Here is a 15,912-nt window from a genome sequence, read left to right on the forward strand (position 1 = left end):
TGAGGTTGGGAAGAGGTTGGCTTGTCCTAATAACTGATAGAAAGTCAGTATGTTTGCAGTCAACATGGGGGAGAGTGACTTAGACCCAATCTAATTACCAACCAGCAATTAGTACTATTAATACCATTAATAATGAAGCAGCAATTTCTTTCAAGTTTCTAGGATTTATTAAGAATCAAAATATGTTTGCAGAATGAAATTTAATAAGGTGATATTTCCTTTAAAACATATATTTTTGAAAATATTACGTTGTACAATAACATAAAGGTAAACTTATATCAAATAAACCAAATATCAAATGGCATCAACAGCTAGAAAGAATAAATACATATATTTATAGTGGATTAATAATATGTAAGTGTACACATGATGCTAATTGTAAGGAAACAAGATGAATTGAGAGTATTAAAAAATTAATTGGATTGGCAAAGTTAGGAAAATATTTGATTTAGGAAGTAAAATATTATTACAGACATAAATAAAGTTGGGGGATTAGTTTACCCATGCTCACTTGGTTTATTTGAAATAGTAAGATTATAGAACTAATGCACTTAAACTTAATTCAAATAAATTTTTATAAGATCCTGAAATTGAATAGCATAAACACGTGAGGTTTAAAGAGACATGGAATATAACATTTTGTTTTTAAAATATACTGCATCTGTATGGGAAGAGAAGTAGTGAAAATGTGAAGGGTTTTTTTTTCCCCAAAGTGTTTATTGCTAAAAAGCTCTTATAGCAAACTTGATGTGTGAGATCTAAAGAGTTAATTTTCCAGATAAAATTTTTCTAAATTCTTGTAAAATCAATTGAAATACTATGAAAGAGCATTGTTAATTTTCTTGTATTATAGTCATTAATCTTATGAAGCTAGAAAAAAAGCAATCAATTTGCTTGGAAAGTACTTCATTCAGATTTTGCAATTTTAACATAATAGTACTTCGTTAGAATGATTAGTTAGTATAGGGGAAAATCTACATAAACTTTAATGTTTTTGTTTTATTTTTGAGGACTTTCTCCAATGGTAGGAGATCACAATTCCTGTGAATGTTGTCAGTTTTTAAATTGCTTAAACTTTTTCAAAATCCTGCTATAAAACCCAAATTCTTTTACACAATTAAATACTTATATGGTAGGTTCATTAATGGTCCCTCAAAGAAATCCATAATATGTTATTATAAATGGCAAAGAGACTTTGCAGACTTGATTGAATTAAGGATCTTGAGTTGGAGAGATTATCCTGGATTATCCATGGAGACCCAATCTAATCATAAATATCCTTATAAAAAGGAGGCAAGAGGTTAATGTTCGAAACAGGAGCTATGACAACAGAAGCAGAGATTAGAGTGATGAATATTGAAGATGGAGGAAGGGGCCACTAGCCAAGGAATGCAGGTATCCTCTAAGAAGCTGGAAAGAGCAAGGACATAAATGTTCCCTAGAGCATCCAGAATGAGCACAACTCTGCTGACCTCTTAATTTTAGCCCTTAAGACCCATTTTGAACTTCTGACAATTTGTGTTGTTTAAAACCACTAAGTTTGTGGTAATTTGTTATAGCAGCAGTAGAATACTAATACAACTTGCTATAATATTTTTTCTGAAATGATTAATATAGTTTAAAAATTCATTTTTTTACTTAGGACATGGAGTAGTAAAGACATAGTTTTGTTTTCTAAATAAAGATTATGGTGTATTTCTGTAACAATATTTTTAAAATGTAAACATAGAAACCTTCCCTGTCATGGATTGGCTAGATGTGGGATGCACAGCATGTTGTTATAGACAAAAGTCATTTTAATTCTATAAATATACAAAACCCAAGGCAAACTGAAGTCAAGTTAGTGTTTAGTAAAATCAGTTTTACTGTATTACACCTATCTACTATTTATATGAGGCAGCAGAAATAGTGAATGGGTAAATAAGTGGTTGATTATAAATATATGAGTAGATGGACAGGATGAATAAATGTAGTGAATTTCTGTTTAAATTTTCTTATACTTCAAACAAACAGGAAAATTTCACAATAACTGACTTGTAATACTTGAATTAAATCCGTATTTATGGACTTCCAATTCTTCTCTGTATGTACTAATTTAATTTAGTTTTATCAGCCCTTAATGAAAACCTACTTGTTTCTTAAAACATTGCACAATGTCTACATGTCCCCTATAATATAAATATGACTGTTTTCTAACTTCCAGGAAACAATAATCTTCTCATTATTCTGTAATCCTTAGAGTAATCATATCAACATAGAATCAGACAGGGAAGGAACTAATATTGCTTAGTTTTTGTTTTGTTTTATTTTGTTAATTTTTTAACATCTTTATTAGAGTATAATTGGTTTACAATGGTGTGTTAGTTTCTGCTTTATAACAAAGTGAATGAGTTACACATATACATATGTCCCCATATCTCTTCCCTCTTGCATCTCCCTCCCTCCCACTGTCCCTATCCCACCCCTCTAGGTGGTCACAAAGCACCGAGCTGATCTCCCTGTGCTATGCGGCTGCTTCCCACTAGCTATCTATTTTACATTTGGTAGTGTATATATGTCCATGCCACTCTCTCACTTTGTCACAGTTTACCCTTCCCCCTCCCCATATCCTCAAGTCCATTCTCTAGTAGGTCTGTGTCTTTATTCCCATCTTGCTCCTAGCTTCTTCTGACCATTTTCTTTTTTTTTTAGATTCCATATATATGTGTTAGCATACGGTATTTGTTTTTCTCTTTCTGACTTACTTCACTCTGTATAACAGTCTTTAGGTCTATCCACCTCACTACAAATAACTCAGTTTCGTTCCTTTTTATGACTGAATAATGTTCCATTGTATATATGTGCCACATCTTCTTTATCCATTCATCTGTTGATGGACACTTAGGTTGCTTCCATGTCCTGGCTATTGTGAATAGAGCTGCAATGAATATTGAGGTACATGACTCTTTTTGAATTATGGTTTTCTCAGGGTACCTGCCCAGTAGTGGGATTGCTGGGTCACATGGGAGTTCTATTTTTAGTTTTTTAAGGAACCTCCATACTGTTCTCCATAGTGGCTGTATCAATTTACATTCCCACCAACAGTGCAAGAGGGTTCCCTTTTCTCCACACCCTCTTCAGCATTTATTGTTTTTAGATTCTTTGATGATGGCCATTCTGACCGGTGAGAGGTTTTACCTCATTGTAGTTTTGATTTGCATTTCTCTAATGATTAATGATGTTGAGCATTCTTTCATGTGTTTGTTGGCAATCTGTATATCTTCTTTGGAGAAATATCTATTTAGGTCTTCTGCCCATTCTTGGATTGGGCTGTTTGTTTTTTTGATATTGAGCTGCATGAGTTGCTTGTATGTTTTGGAGATTATTACTTTGTCAGTTGCTTCATTTGCAAATATTTTCTTCCATTTTGAGGGCTGTCTTTTCATCTTGTTTATGTTTTCCTTTGCTGTGCAAAAGCTTTTAAGTTTCATTAGGTCCCATTTATTTATTTTTGTTTTTATTTCCATTTCTCTAGGAGGTGGGTCAAAAAGGATCTTGCTGTGATTTATGTCATAGAGTGTTCTGCCTATGTTTTCCTCTAAGGGTTTGATGGTGTCTGGCCTTACAGCTTAGTTTTTATTAATATATTTTATAAATATATTTCCTCCTCTCTGTGCTAACTGCTTTCTACTTCAATTAAAACAGAAACCAATGCAGAATAGAATAGTAAGTGATATGGAGACAAACGTTAAGTGGCTGTTTTCAGGTATTCTTCATGGCAATGATATATTTCTAATTATTACTTAGGCAGGTGGCAGGTCCTATCACATTTTCCCTATTTTTGCCTTATCAAGTTCTCTCAAGCATAAGAGCATAACATAGTGGTTAAGAGTAAGAGCCTTAGAATTTATGTTCTGATTTTGCTAATTAATAGCTGTTTTCTAGTGAAGTTGTTTTACTCCTCTGTGAATGAGTCTCTTCACATAGAAAATAGGGATGACAATTCACACAGTGTCTATGAAAATTAAAATCAAATATATGTAAAAAGGTTGTACAGTGATGGCCATGTTAGAAATTCTCAGTATACCATAGCTATTAAAATTAATATGTCTCTGGCATCTCATCCATTTCTGAAGTTTTTTGACGATCAATACTATCATGTAGTGGGGCTTAGAATTATGTTATGCTGTTAACTTATCCCAGGGAGCCCCAGGCATCATAGAGTTATAGCCTTCTCTTTTGCTCTTGACTATTGGTATAATTTCACAGATAAGACTTTTGTCTTAGTTCCTCATTTTTTATTTCAGATCACCTCTGGATTTTTAGTCTTTCTCAGAGCTAGTTACAAAGGCATCTGTCATCTGATTTAGTTCTTGAACCAGTTCTCTTTTATGGGGTTGCTCTCTTTCGCCTAAAAGTGATACTAAGACACATCAAGCAAGCAGATTTTCTGAACCTACCCTCAGCTCAGTTGTCTCTGTGGGTTCTTTTATCACGTATTTCCTGCTCTGCGTCCCCTTCGGACTTAACCTGCTGGTACTAGAAATTGCATGAATCACACCCAAGCTTGCTATGGAGTTTGAGCATTGTGTCTTTTAGTTTCATACTTTCCTCACTGCTGTTAGCTTTTAGTACTAGATTATTTACCTCCAGACCCATTTCTCCCCATAGATAACAATAGATAAAGAGGTGTCAATGTCCTCAAATACCTCCAGGTGGAGCCTGGCCATGTTCATTTATTTCATTCAACAAATATTGGTTCAGCCTTTATCATATGAGTTTTCATATACTGGATCTAGGATCCACTGGATCTATACTGTTCACAGTGGAATTTAATCATAAAGCAAACTAAACCTATCTGTTAGTTTTTTTTTGTATGTGAACAACCTAAGACTCAGAATAAGTGAAATAGTTAATGATTATATAGTTATAACTCATTGACACCTAATTGTAAGTTGAATTGTCAATCCATCATCCTACTCTGTTTCTTTAAATTTCAGAATAGGTTTCTATAGCCTAGAGACAGAAGCAGTGATTAAGGCATAGTCTCAAAAATATAAAAGATTCAAATATATCCCCTTTAGTTGATATTTGTCATTCTAATTCAGTTCCTCATTTTAATTCACATTCTTCCAGGAAGATTTCAAAATTCAAAATGGCCCTCATGTGACTACTGGATTATTTTGTCTTTGTTTGCCTTCAGTATAGCCTGTAATTAATACAATTACATACATACAATAGCATATTGAGTTATCAAAAAAACCAACTTTCTCAATATTATGAAAGAGCAGTCTTTTCTGTGCATACAGCTAGATTTCAAGCCTCATGGCCTTTCTCATAAATTTATTTCAAAATTGCCTGGAGAAAGCCAGTAAGTGAACATTTTTGGGGTGTGCAATTTGCTTTTATGTTCACTATAAGCTAACTATTTACTTTTGGAAGCCTTTGTCAGATATGTATCCAAATTTCTGTGGCAAATCCTTTCTCATTTTAGTTTTTAAAGCAGCTTGAAATAAGTTCAGTACTCAGTTGAATTGAGATTTCATAGTTGCTAAAAACCATCTGCAGTTAAAAACAAACAAAAAACCCAGCTAATGTACTTATGGAGAAAATAGGAGAATGCATATCTCTCAAAAGGCAGAACACAGGATTTCCTTTAATGTGATTTTTCTTGACTTGTTCTCTCCCCTATTTTTCTTACACTTAGAGAAATCTTTGCTGTTAAGTTTATCAAGACAACAGGGAGGGCTCAGAAGGAAGATCATATTCAAATTTGTTGGAAATAAAATGCATTTATTTCTACAACAATGCTTTCTTTTTTTTTTCTTCTGTATTCATTCTGATTGCTCAGGCACCAATAGAACTGGTAGCTGGCTACTTGTGTGTATCAGAATCTAACAGAAATTGTTCTTATGGCCATATTTCGGTTTTATCCTGATCTGTTACTTATCGAGCTATCTACCCAGACTCATCAAGGCTTAACTTCAAGAAAAATGCTTTCCTAGTAAAAGAATATTATTGGGGAGATTATCAAGGCAAAGCTCTAAGAATTCCTGATTCTACTTTATCATGCACTCACTAATACTCATATTAAATGTTTTCAAATATCAAGCTCAGATCTCATAAATTATGAATGACTGCCCTGCAACAGATGGCATGTGTTATTCTTTTTAAGAATGAGTGATAAGTGTAAAGTGAAAAACATAAGCTATTCTTTGTCTTTAGGACTGGCAATCCTTCTGTCATTTATCAATGATGGCCTACATTTGTGATTAACACTGTTTCTAATACAAAATTCAAGAGTTTATGATGAGTTATATTACTTGACTGAATCTCACCAGCTGCTGCTCCTTGGGGGTATCAGATGGTATTTTCTAAAATGTTGAAATACCTTATCTTTATCATCAGGCAGTAGCTTGAACACTGGAGGAGCTGTTCACTAAAAATCCCATTTATCATTGGTTCTAAAAGTGCTCAAGATTCAGACCTAATAGGGACCAACCTACAAAGGCCATTTTATTTTACCTAAGTAATGGAAAGCCAGAATCTTTTTTTGCCTCATTGACGGATAATAGAGACGAAGAGTCTCATTGTGTACCAGAAATATCCAAATGAATCTAATGCTTTAGAAATATGATTTACCTCTTCAATGTAAGCACTACATCAAAGTTATTTTGACTCTTCAAATAACTAATACACACATCAGAATTAAAATAGTTAGTGGCATGTAATTAGTGCTTGATAAAAGTTTGGTATTATTTTAGTCTTTCATACAATATGGATAGAGTGTTTAGCCTATTGTTGAAAACACTAAATAATGAAATTCTGAATACCAAGCTATAAATAATATTGCACATTCCCGATTTAGCCTCTTGAGAGCCCACCTGGGTGTGTTTTTAAGAGTTAAAATTCTGACAGGGACTAGTATTTATCTATCTTCGAATCCTTTCAGTAGATTGTCGACTTTTACAGAAACTCAAGTCCAATTTTATATTAGTGATGGTTGCCAGGTAACCATTTGATGCAAATAATTCATTAAACATTTAGCAGTTCGTTCTCTGATTGGAGTGGAAACTGGAGTGACTTAGAAGCTGACGGCCCAGGAAATGATTGAGAAAGAATATCTTAGAGTGTTTAATAAAAATAAACTATAATTCCTCTACTTGATTTTCTTCCTCTTTGTCAAAATTAAAATATAAAGAAGAAAAATTGCTGGAGAAAAATGAGGGCTTTTTTTTCCCCCCTAATAATAGATATTGTTCTCTGAGCAAGTACCAAGTGCTAACACTATGCTAAATACTTTGTATCCAATATCATTTTATCCTCATAGCAGTTTATTTATGTTGTATAATTCCCATGTTAAAAATAAGGAACACAAGAATATAAATTAAGTCCTTAGTTTGTCCAAATTCCCATGCCTAGTAGATTGGTGGGGAGAGAGGGTGGGTATTTGAATACAGGTCCCTTTGACTCATGTGATTTTGTTCATTTTGTTAAAGGCTGGTAAAAATATCTTCTTGTCTGAGAATTGAGAAGCCTAACCAGCTACCTTTTACAAAATATTTTACTACCCTGTAGCCTGATGCCTAAAAATTAGAGTTGTGTGTGCTGAAGTTAGCTTGACTTGAAAAGAATTTCTGTCAGGAGGCAGGAATCATTGGTAGGAACCTGTGTTAATACAAGGAGGGAGAGAAACTGCAGTTAGTGAGTGGGGTGATCACTGTCACTGATTCTGTAAGTCTTGCTCTGAACTGAATCTGATTTATAATGCTTTGTTGCTGTCAATAATTGTTAAACTTTTGCATTAGTTTTCTACTGCTGCTATATCACAACATGGTGATAATTTTATTCTCTTACAGGTGTAGAGGTCAGAAGTCTAAAATAAGGGTATTTGTAGGAGTCTGTTCCTTTTGGAGGAATCTGATTCCTTGACTTTTCCATCTTCTAAAAGTCACATGCATTCTATGGCTTGTGACCCCTTCATCCATCATCAAGGCACATCACTCTAACCTCTACTTCTGTCCTCAGGTCTCTTCTCTGACATTGAATCCCTTGCCTTTCTTTCATAAAGACTCATCATGGGCTCACCTAGATGATTCAGGATTATCTTAATATCTCAAAATCCTTAACTTAATCACATCCATAAAAGTTCACTTTATGATGAAAGGTAAAACATTCACAGGTTCTGGGGATTAGGGCATGGACGATTGAGGAGGGGTCATTATTCAGCCTTCTACAAATTTGTTTTAATTAAAGTGCGAATTTTTATTTTTAAAAGAGTACAGTTCAGTATAGAACACATGTGAAGTTCTATTGCTCTGTTTCTTAAAGACCAAGTATACCTGATTATTGAGTATCAACAATTGCAGAATGCTCATAATATCAATATCTAGGAGAAAATGGGCAGTCCATGGCTAATTTAAGACTGATGGATTACATTGAAACCAATCCACTTGCCTTTTTTCTTCTACAATAAAATGTCTTTTATTCTGGTTACATAAATAAAGAATAAATGATCAAATAATAAAAATATTACAAAAATATAAAGGAAGATGAAAGTAAAGATTACTTCAGTTTCTTTAACTGGAGATAAATTCAACTAACTTTGTAATTATCATTATTTTAGGCATTGCTTTATGCATATATACACACATGCATGATTGTACAAGGATGGAAGTTATATATATATATATATATATATATATACACACACACACACACATATAAGCACACACATATATATATAAACATACAATTTAGTGTATGTTCTTGACAGTTCTTCCTATACTCAGGTATCCTTTGGAGATTTTTACATGAATATAGATTTATATATGTGTGTGTCTGGGTGTGTGTGTATGGGATCATATCATACATGCATCTTGCTTTTCTCATTATATGATATCTTGTGAAGTTAGCCAGAGTCAGCTGGTATAACTTTGATTCTTTTTAAGAGCTTTATAATATTTCATGGGTTGATGTAGACAATGTATTCAGTCATTCCCCTATTGATGGAAATTTTTATTTTGCTTCATATGTGATAAGATGAATGATCTTTACCAGTAAGATGATCTCGGTTGGTTTACTAAGAATCATTTGTGTTATCTTACTTTTCAAACAGCAGTGAGACACTTTCAAGCTGAATGGGATTGAACCTGTGACTTTTAATTCTCCACCAAAATGACTGACCCAACATCACTGACAAATCTTAGCCTTTGCTAACGTTTGAGGCATGTGTTCTATGAATCTGTAGAGTCGCTTGATTTGGAGAGTTTTCATTAATTAAACTTTAGAAGTATCTGTGACAGGTAGTGCAACTACCTTAATCAAAATACCTGTGGCAAGAGAACCAAAATAACTTTGAACTACTCAGAAACAGAGGGACTACACATGTGAACTAATTTCTGTAGTGACACAAGGCTGGGAGGGTTTTTTTTTGTTTTTGTTTCTTAACTTAATGATATTCCTTAAGCATTTAGTAGCTACCTCCTCGCCATCTTTTTCCTCCACCGATTTACTGGTAACATTTTATCAAAAACCATCTGAAACTTTCTTTTGAGTCAAACTTTATTTTCTCAGAACTTATTCTTCAATATCTCTGCAGTAGTTGTGACTATTTACTATCTCCTCCTTTACTAAGCTCTTCCTCTGACTTATGTGAAAATATTATCTTTTACATAATATCTAATCCCATCCTCTCAGTTTTCTTCTTAATTCATTTTGGCATCCCTTTCCTTCCCTCGTCTCTACACTTCTTTTGTCCCTCTCTATTTTTCAAACTCCATATAAAGAACTGTACAATCAAGGTACTGGTTGAGTTTCGTTTGCCTTCTATCTGTTAGTCATTCGGTCTGTCTGTCTACCTGTCTGTCTCTCTCTCTCTCTCACACACACGGAGAACTGTTTTTAAATTTTGAAGAACCGTCGCCAGTTCAATCTCATACTACAATTATTATTTTAGTTTGTTGAATTTCTTATACTTTGAAGAATTCAATGACCCCAATCCTTCCACAAACATGTAGTGGGTAGCTTCAGTGTGTTCTTGACTATTCATGGAAAAATGTGAGTTCTTTTCTTGAAAATTAACATGCTCCAATCCTTTTGCTCCTTAGCGATTTCTTCGTGTCCCAAAACTATTGTATAATTTCATTTTTTATAAAACTTCCCTGTGTGAAAGTAATTTAGAACTCAGGGAAAAATGCCAAAATCCATGAACAAAAGTACTTAAAGTTAAGGACAGTTTTTTTTTTCTTTTATTCTTAGTCTTGTGAGGCTTAATTATCTTCACTTTTGTGAAAAGAAAAGCAATAATTGGAATAATAACAGAAAATGTATCCTTTTGTTTTGCGCTCTTCTATTATCATACTTTAACTCAATATTACCACTGTTTATTTAGTTTCTTACATAAAGTAACCAGATTAACCTTTAAACTGCCATGTTCACTTTTCTAAAGCTTCAAAGGAAATGGATCACTTTAGTTCCAACTGAAATGTATTCTATTTTTAGTGAGAGTTTTAGGCAAACCAAAGATTTAGAATGCCAGAATTCTAACTGGCATGCCTAAAGCTTATAATGTTATACCCTTAAATTGAGTATTATTAAATCACCAAGAAGGTTCACAGTGGTAGAATAAAGATTATGTTAAGTCTGAGATTAAGCTGTCACATCAGAGTAATTTGATTTTAAGTCTGGCTCCATCACCTCCATAAGTAGTCATATCCATGACAGAGACAAAGTTCATCCAATATGAGTTCTCACTGCAGATGAAGTATTAATGTTTTCATGTTACTTTGGTCAGTCAATAAGGTTAAAAGGATAAAGTTTATTTAGTTTTTAACATTGCCTTCTTGAAGTCAAATGTCTAATTAAATTTTCAAAAATTTGGCAAGAAAGGACTGGTCATGTCAGCTTTCTTCAGCTTGTTTTTTTTTTTTTTTAAACAGGAGAAGAAGAAACACATTTTAATTTACGTGTATGGGGGTCTCATAGATATAGGACCTAAGAAGTGGCCAAAGCAGGAAGCTTTTATATTTTTTAGACAAAGAAACAATACATTTGTGAAGAGTGGACAGGACAAAGAAAGATAGCCTTTGGGTGCTTAAGAGAAGAATCTAAACAGAGTTTGGGCTTAGGGTAGTAAATTAAAGAGGTAACAAGGTTTGTTTACGCAGCCTTCTTGGCCCCAAATTCCCTATCTCTGGTGATAAGAGTGTCCTACTTCCAGATGCAGGGAGTGTACCTGTCATATGAGAGATTTATTTCCTGCTTTAGGGAGACAGAAAGGAGAGACAAACTGTCCCTCTTGCATTGGTTCTTTTTTTTTTACTAACTTTTTTTTTATTCAAACAGAAAGTTACAAAAATTATAATTATCCTCATTCAGCTTGATATTGAATAGCATATTGTGAAATTTGATAGAGACTATCTACAGTAACATGAAACAGATACACTTGGAGTCTACTTAGAAGAGAATCAGGAGGTCCAAATTCTTTTTCAAGGTAGTTAATAACTTCTAAGAGTCTCCTAATGCTAAAAGTTTGAATTACATCTGCAAGTTTTAAGTATGATATCCATTTTCTAACTGGCTTAGTAATATGTAGTATTCTGTTTCTTCAGATATTGAGCAAAAAGTATATATATTATGTAATTCACAAAATTGTTTCTGAACCAAGAGATGATAATGACTTCAAAACAGTATGTCTTCTACATTTTATTTCTAATCCAGGCACCTATCATATAATCATCTCATCTGTCTAGCCCTTTTGAAAATGTATAGTTGCTTTTTTAATATGCTGATGACATATACAAAGAAGAAAAAAAATAGAAATTTAATTTATGAAAAATGTGGCCGCATTTGAGGCATTAACATTTTATTTCCTCAACAATGTTTTTAGTTTAACTCAAAAAAATTACAAAATTTACTCAACAGTTGAATCTTGTATGCAATTAATATAGGTACCATGTTAAGCAGTCAGCATGCACCAGTGAATAAGATGGATAAGATTCTGGCCCTTATCATGTTTTCTTTCTAATGTAGCATATAGTCATTAAATATAGCCGTTAACTACATTTATAATAAATATTACAAAAAAAAAAAGCCCTCTAACAAAACATGTGAGTCTAGTGGTAAATTCTTGAGGGTAGAATTTCTTCTTCAAATTTATTACATGTAGATTTCTGACTCTACATATGACTTGAACCCACAAAGTCAGGGGGAATATCCTATTCCAGAAAGGAGTGTGCTTCCAAGGACAGGGTTTTGACTGCCAGTGAATTTTACAAGTTACCTGCAGGTCATACTTAATCTTCATGGTAGTTTTCCTTCCATAAAAAAATAGAATGACTGTGATTTTAAGTATCTACTTTATTTCATTTTGTTTGTTTGTTTTTTAACATCTTTATTGGAGTATAATTGCTTTGCAATGTTGTGTTAGTTTCTGCTTTATAACAAAGGGAATCAGATATACATATACATATATCCCCATATCCCCGCCCTCTTGCGTCTCTCTCCCTCCCTCCCTATCCCACCCCTCTAGGTGGTCACAAAGCATGGACCTGATCTCCCTTTGCTATGTGGCTGCTTCCGACTAGCTATCTATTTTATATTTGCTAGTATATATAAGTCCATGGCACTCTCTCACTTTGTCCCAGCTTACCCTTCCCCTTCCCCTAGTTCTCAAGTCCATTCTCTACATCTGCGTCTATATTCCTCTTTTGTACCTAGGTTCTTCATAAAGATTTTTTTTTTTAAGATTCTATATATATATATGTGTGTGTGTTAGCGTACGGTATCTGTTATTCTCTTTCTGACTTACTTCACTCTGTATGACAGTCTCTAGGTCCATCAACCGCACTACAAATAACTCAATTTTGTTTCTTTTTATGGCTGAGTAATATTCCACAGTATATATGTGCCACATCTTCTTTATCCATTCATCTGCCGATGGACACTTAGGTTGCTTCCATGTCCTGGCTACTGTAAATAGCGCTGCAGTGAACATTGTGGTACATGACTCTTTTTGAATTATTCTTTTCCCAGGGTATAGGCCCACTAGTGTGATCGCTGGGTCGTATGGTCGTTCTACTTTTAGTTTTTTAAAGAACCTACATACTGTTCTCCATAGTGACTGTATCAATTTACATTCCCACCAACAGTGTAAGAGGGTTCCCTTTTCTCCACACCCTCTTCAGCATTTATTGTTTGTAGATTCTTTGATGATGACTATTCTAACTGGTGTGAGGTGATATCTCACTGTAGTTTTGATTTGCATTTCTCTAATGATTTAGATGTTGAGCATTCTTTCATGTGTTTATGGGCAATCTATGTTCTTTGGAGAAATATCTATTTAGGTCTTCTGCCCATTTTTGGATTGGGTTGTTTGTTTTTTTGATATTGAGCTGCATGTAAATTTTGGAGGTTAAGCCTTTGTCAGTTGCTTCATTTGCAATTATTTTCTCCCAGTCTGAGGGTTTTCTATTCGTCTCATTTATGGTTTCCTTTGTTGTGCAAAAGCATTTAAATTTCATTAGGTTCCATTTGTTTACTTTTGTTTTTATTCCCATTTCTCTAGGAGGTGGGTCAAAAACGATCTTGGTGTGATTTATGTCATAGAGAGTTCAGCCTATGTTTTCCTCTAAGAGTTTTATAGTGTCTGGGCTTACACTTAGGTTTTTATTCCATTTTGAGCTTATTTTTGTGTATGGTGTTAGGGTGTGTTCTAATTCCATTCTTTTACATGTAGCTGTCCAGTTTTTCCAGCACCACTTATTGAAGAGGCTGTGTTTTCTCCATTGTATATTCTTGCATCCTTTATCAGAAATAGGCTGACCATATGTGCCTAGATTTTTCTCTGGGCTTTCTATCCTGTTCCATTGATCTATATTTCTGTTTTTGTGCCAGTAACATACTCTCTTGATTATTGTAGCTTTGTAGTATGGTCTAAAGACAAGAAGCCTGATTCATCCAGCTCCATTTTTCTTTCTCAAGATTGCTTGGGCTATTTGGGGTCTTTTGTGTATCATACAAATTTTGAAACGTTTTGTTCTAGTTCTGTGAAAAATGCCCTTGGTAGTTTGATAGGGATTGTAGTGAATCTGTAGATTGCTTTGGATCGTATAATCATTTTCACAGTGTTGATTCTTGCAATCCAAGAACATGGTATATTTCTCCATCTGTTTGTATAATCTTTAGTTTCTTTCATCAGTGTCTTATAGTTTTTTGCATACAGGTCTTTTGTCTCCTTAGGTAGGTTTATTCCTATGTATTTTATTCTTTTTGTTACAATGGTAAATGGGATTGTTTCCTTAATTTCTCTTACAGATATTTCATCATTAATGTATAGGAATGCAAGAGATTTCTGTGCATTAATTTTGTATCCTGGTACTTTACCAAATTCACTGATTACCTCTAGTAGTTTTCTGGTAGCATCTTTAGGATTCTCTATGTATAATATCATGTCATTTGCAATCATTGCCAGCTTTCCTTCGTCTTTTCCAATTTGGATTCCTTCTATTTGTTTTTCTCCTCTGATTGCTGTGGCTAAAACTTCAAAAACTATGTTGAATAATAGTGGTGAGAGTGGGCAACCTTGTCTTTTTCCTGATCTTAGTGGAAATGGTTTCAGTTTTTCACCATTGAGAATGATGTTGGCTGTGGGTTTGTCGTATATGTCCTTAATTATGTTGAGGTAAGTTCCCTCTATGCCTACCTTCTGGAGGGTTTTTATCATAAATGGGTGTTGAATTTTGTCAAAAGCTTTTTCTGCATCTATTGAGATGATCATATGGTTTTTCTCTTTCAGTTTGTTAATATGGTGTATCACATTGATTGATTTGCATATACTGAAGATTCCTTGCATTCCTGGGATAAACCCCACTTGATCATGGTGTATGATCTTTTTAATGTGCTGTTGGATTCTGTTTGCTAGTATTTTCTTGAGGATATTTGCATGTTCATCAATGATATTGGCCTGTAGTTTTCTTTCTTTGTGACAGCTTTGTCTGGTTTTGTTATCAGGGTGATGGTGGCCTTGTAGAATGAGTTTTGGAGTCCTCTCTTTGCTATATTTTGAAAGAGTTTGAGAAGGATAGGTATTAGCTCTTCCCTAAATATTTGATAGAATTCACCTGTGAAGCCATCTGGTCCAGGGCTTTTTATGTTGGAAGATTTTTAATCAGCATCTCTATTTCAGTACTTGTGATTGGTCTCTTTATATTTTCTATTTCTTCCTGGTTCAGTCTCAGAAGGTTGTGTTTTTCTAAGAATTTTTCCATTTCTTCCAGGTTGTCCATTTTATTTGCATACAGTTGCTTGTAGTAATCGCTCATGATCCTTTTTATTTCTGCACTGTCAGTTGTTTCTTCTTTTTCATTTCTAATTCTATTGATTTGAATCTTCTCCCTTTTGTTCTTAATGAGTCTGGCTAATAGTTTATCAATTTTGCTTATCTTCTCAAAGAACCAGCTTTTAGCTTTACTGATCTTTGCTATCATTTCCTTCATTTCTTTTTCATTCATTTCTGATCTGATCTTTATGATTTCTTTCCTTCTGCTAACTTTGGGGGGTTTTTTGTTCTTCTTTCTCTAATTGCTTTAGGTGTAAGGTTAGGTTGTTTGAGATTTTGCTTGTTTCTTGAGGTAGGATTGTATTGCTATAAACTTCCCTCTCAGAACTGCTTTTGCTGCATCCCATAGGTTTGGATCATCGTGTTTTCATTGTCACTTGTTTCTATGTATTTTTTGATTTCTTCTTTGATTTCTTCAGTGATCTCTTGGTGATTAAGTAGTGTGTTGCTTAGCCTCCATGTGTTTGTATTTTTACAGATTTTTTCCTGTAATTGATATCTAGTCTCATAGCGTTCTGGTTGGAAAAGATATGATTTCAATTTTCTTAAATTTACCGAGGCTTGATTTGTGACCCAAGATGTGATCTGTCCTG

At 33.9% G+C, this 15,912-nt stretch overlaps 1 protein-coding gene across 4 annotated transcripts in view; it reads left to right on the forward strand.

Moving 5' to 3' along the window:
- ADGRL3 (adhesion G protein-coupled receptor L3) overlaps positions 1–15,912 on the forward strand; it is a 703,409-nt gene that overhangs the window by 312,060 nt on the left and 375,437 nt on the right. The gene's annotated exons all lie outside the window — the stretch shown is intronic.

The sequence above is a fragment of the Phocoena sinus genome, chromosome 5 (genome assembly GCF_008692025.1).
Source record: "Phocoena sinus isolate mPhoSin1 chromosome 5, mPhoSin1.pri, whole genome shotgun sequence".
NCBI classification, from domain to species: Eukaryota; Metazoa; Chordata; class Mammalia; order Artiodactyla; family Phocoenidae; genus Phocoena; species Phocoena sinus.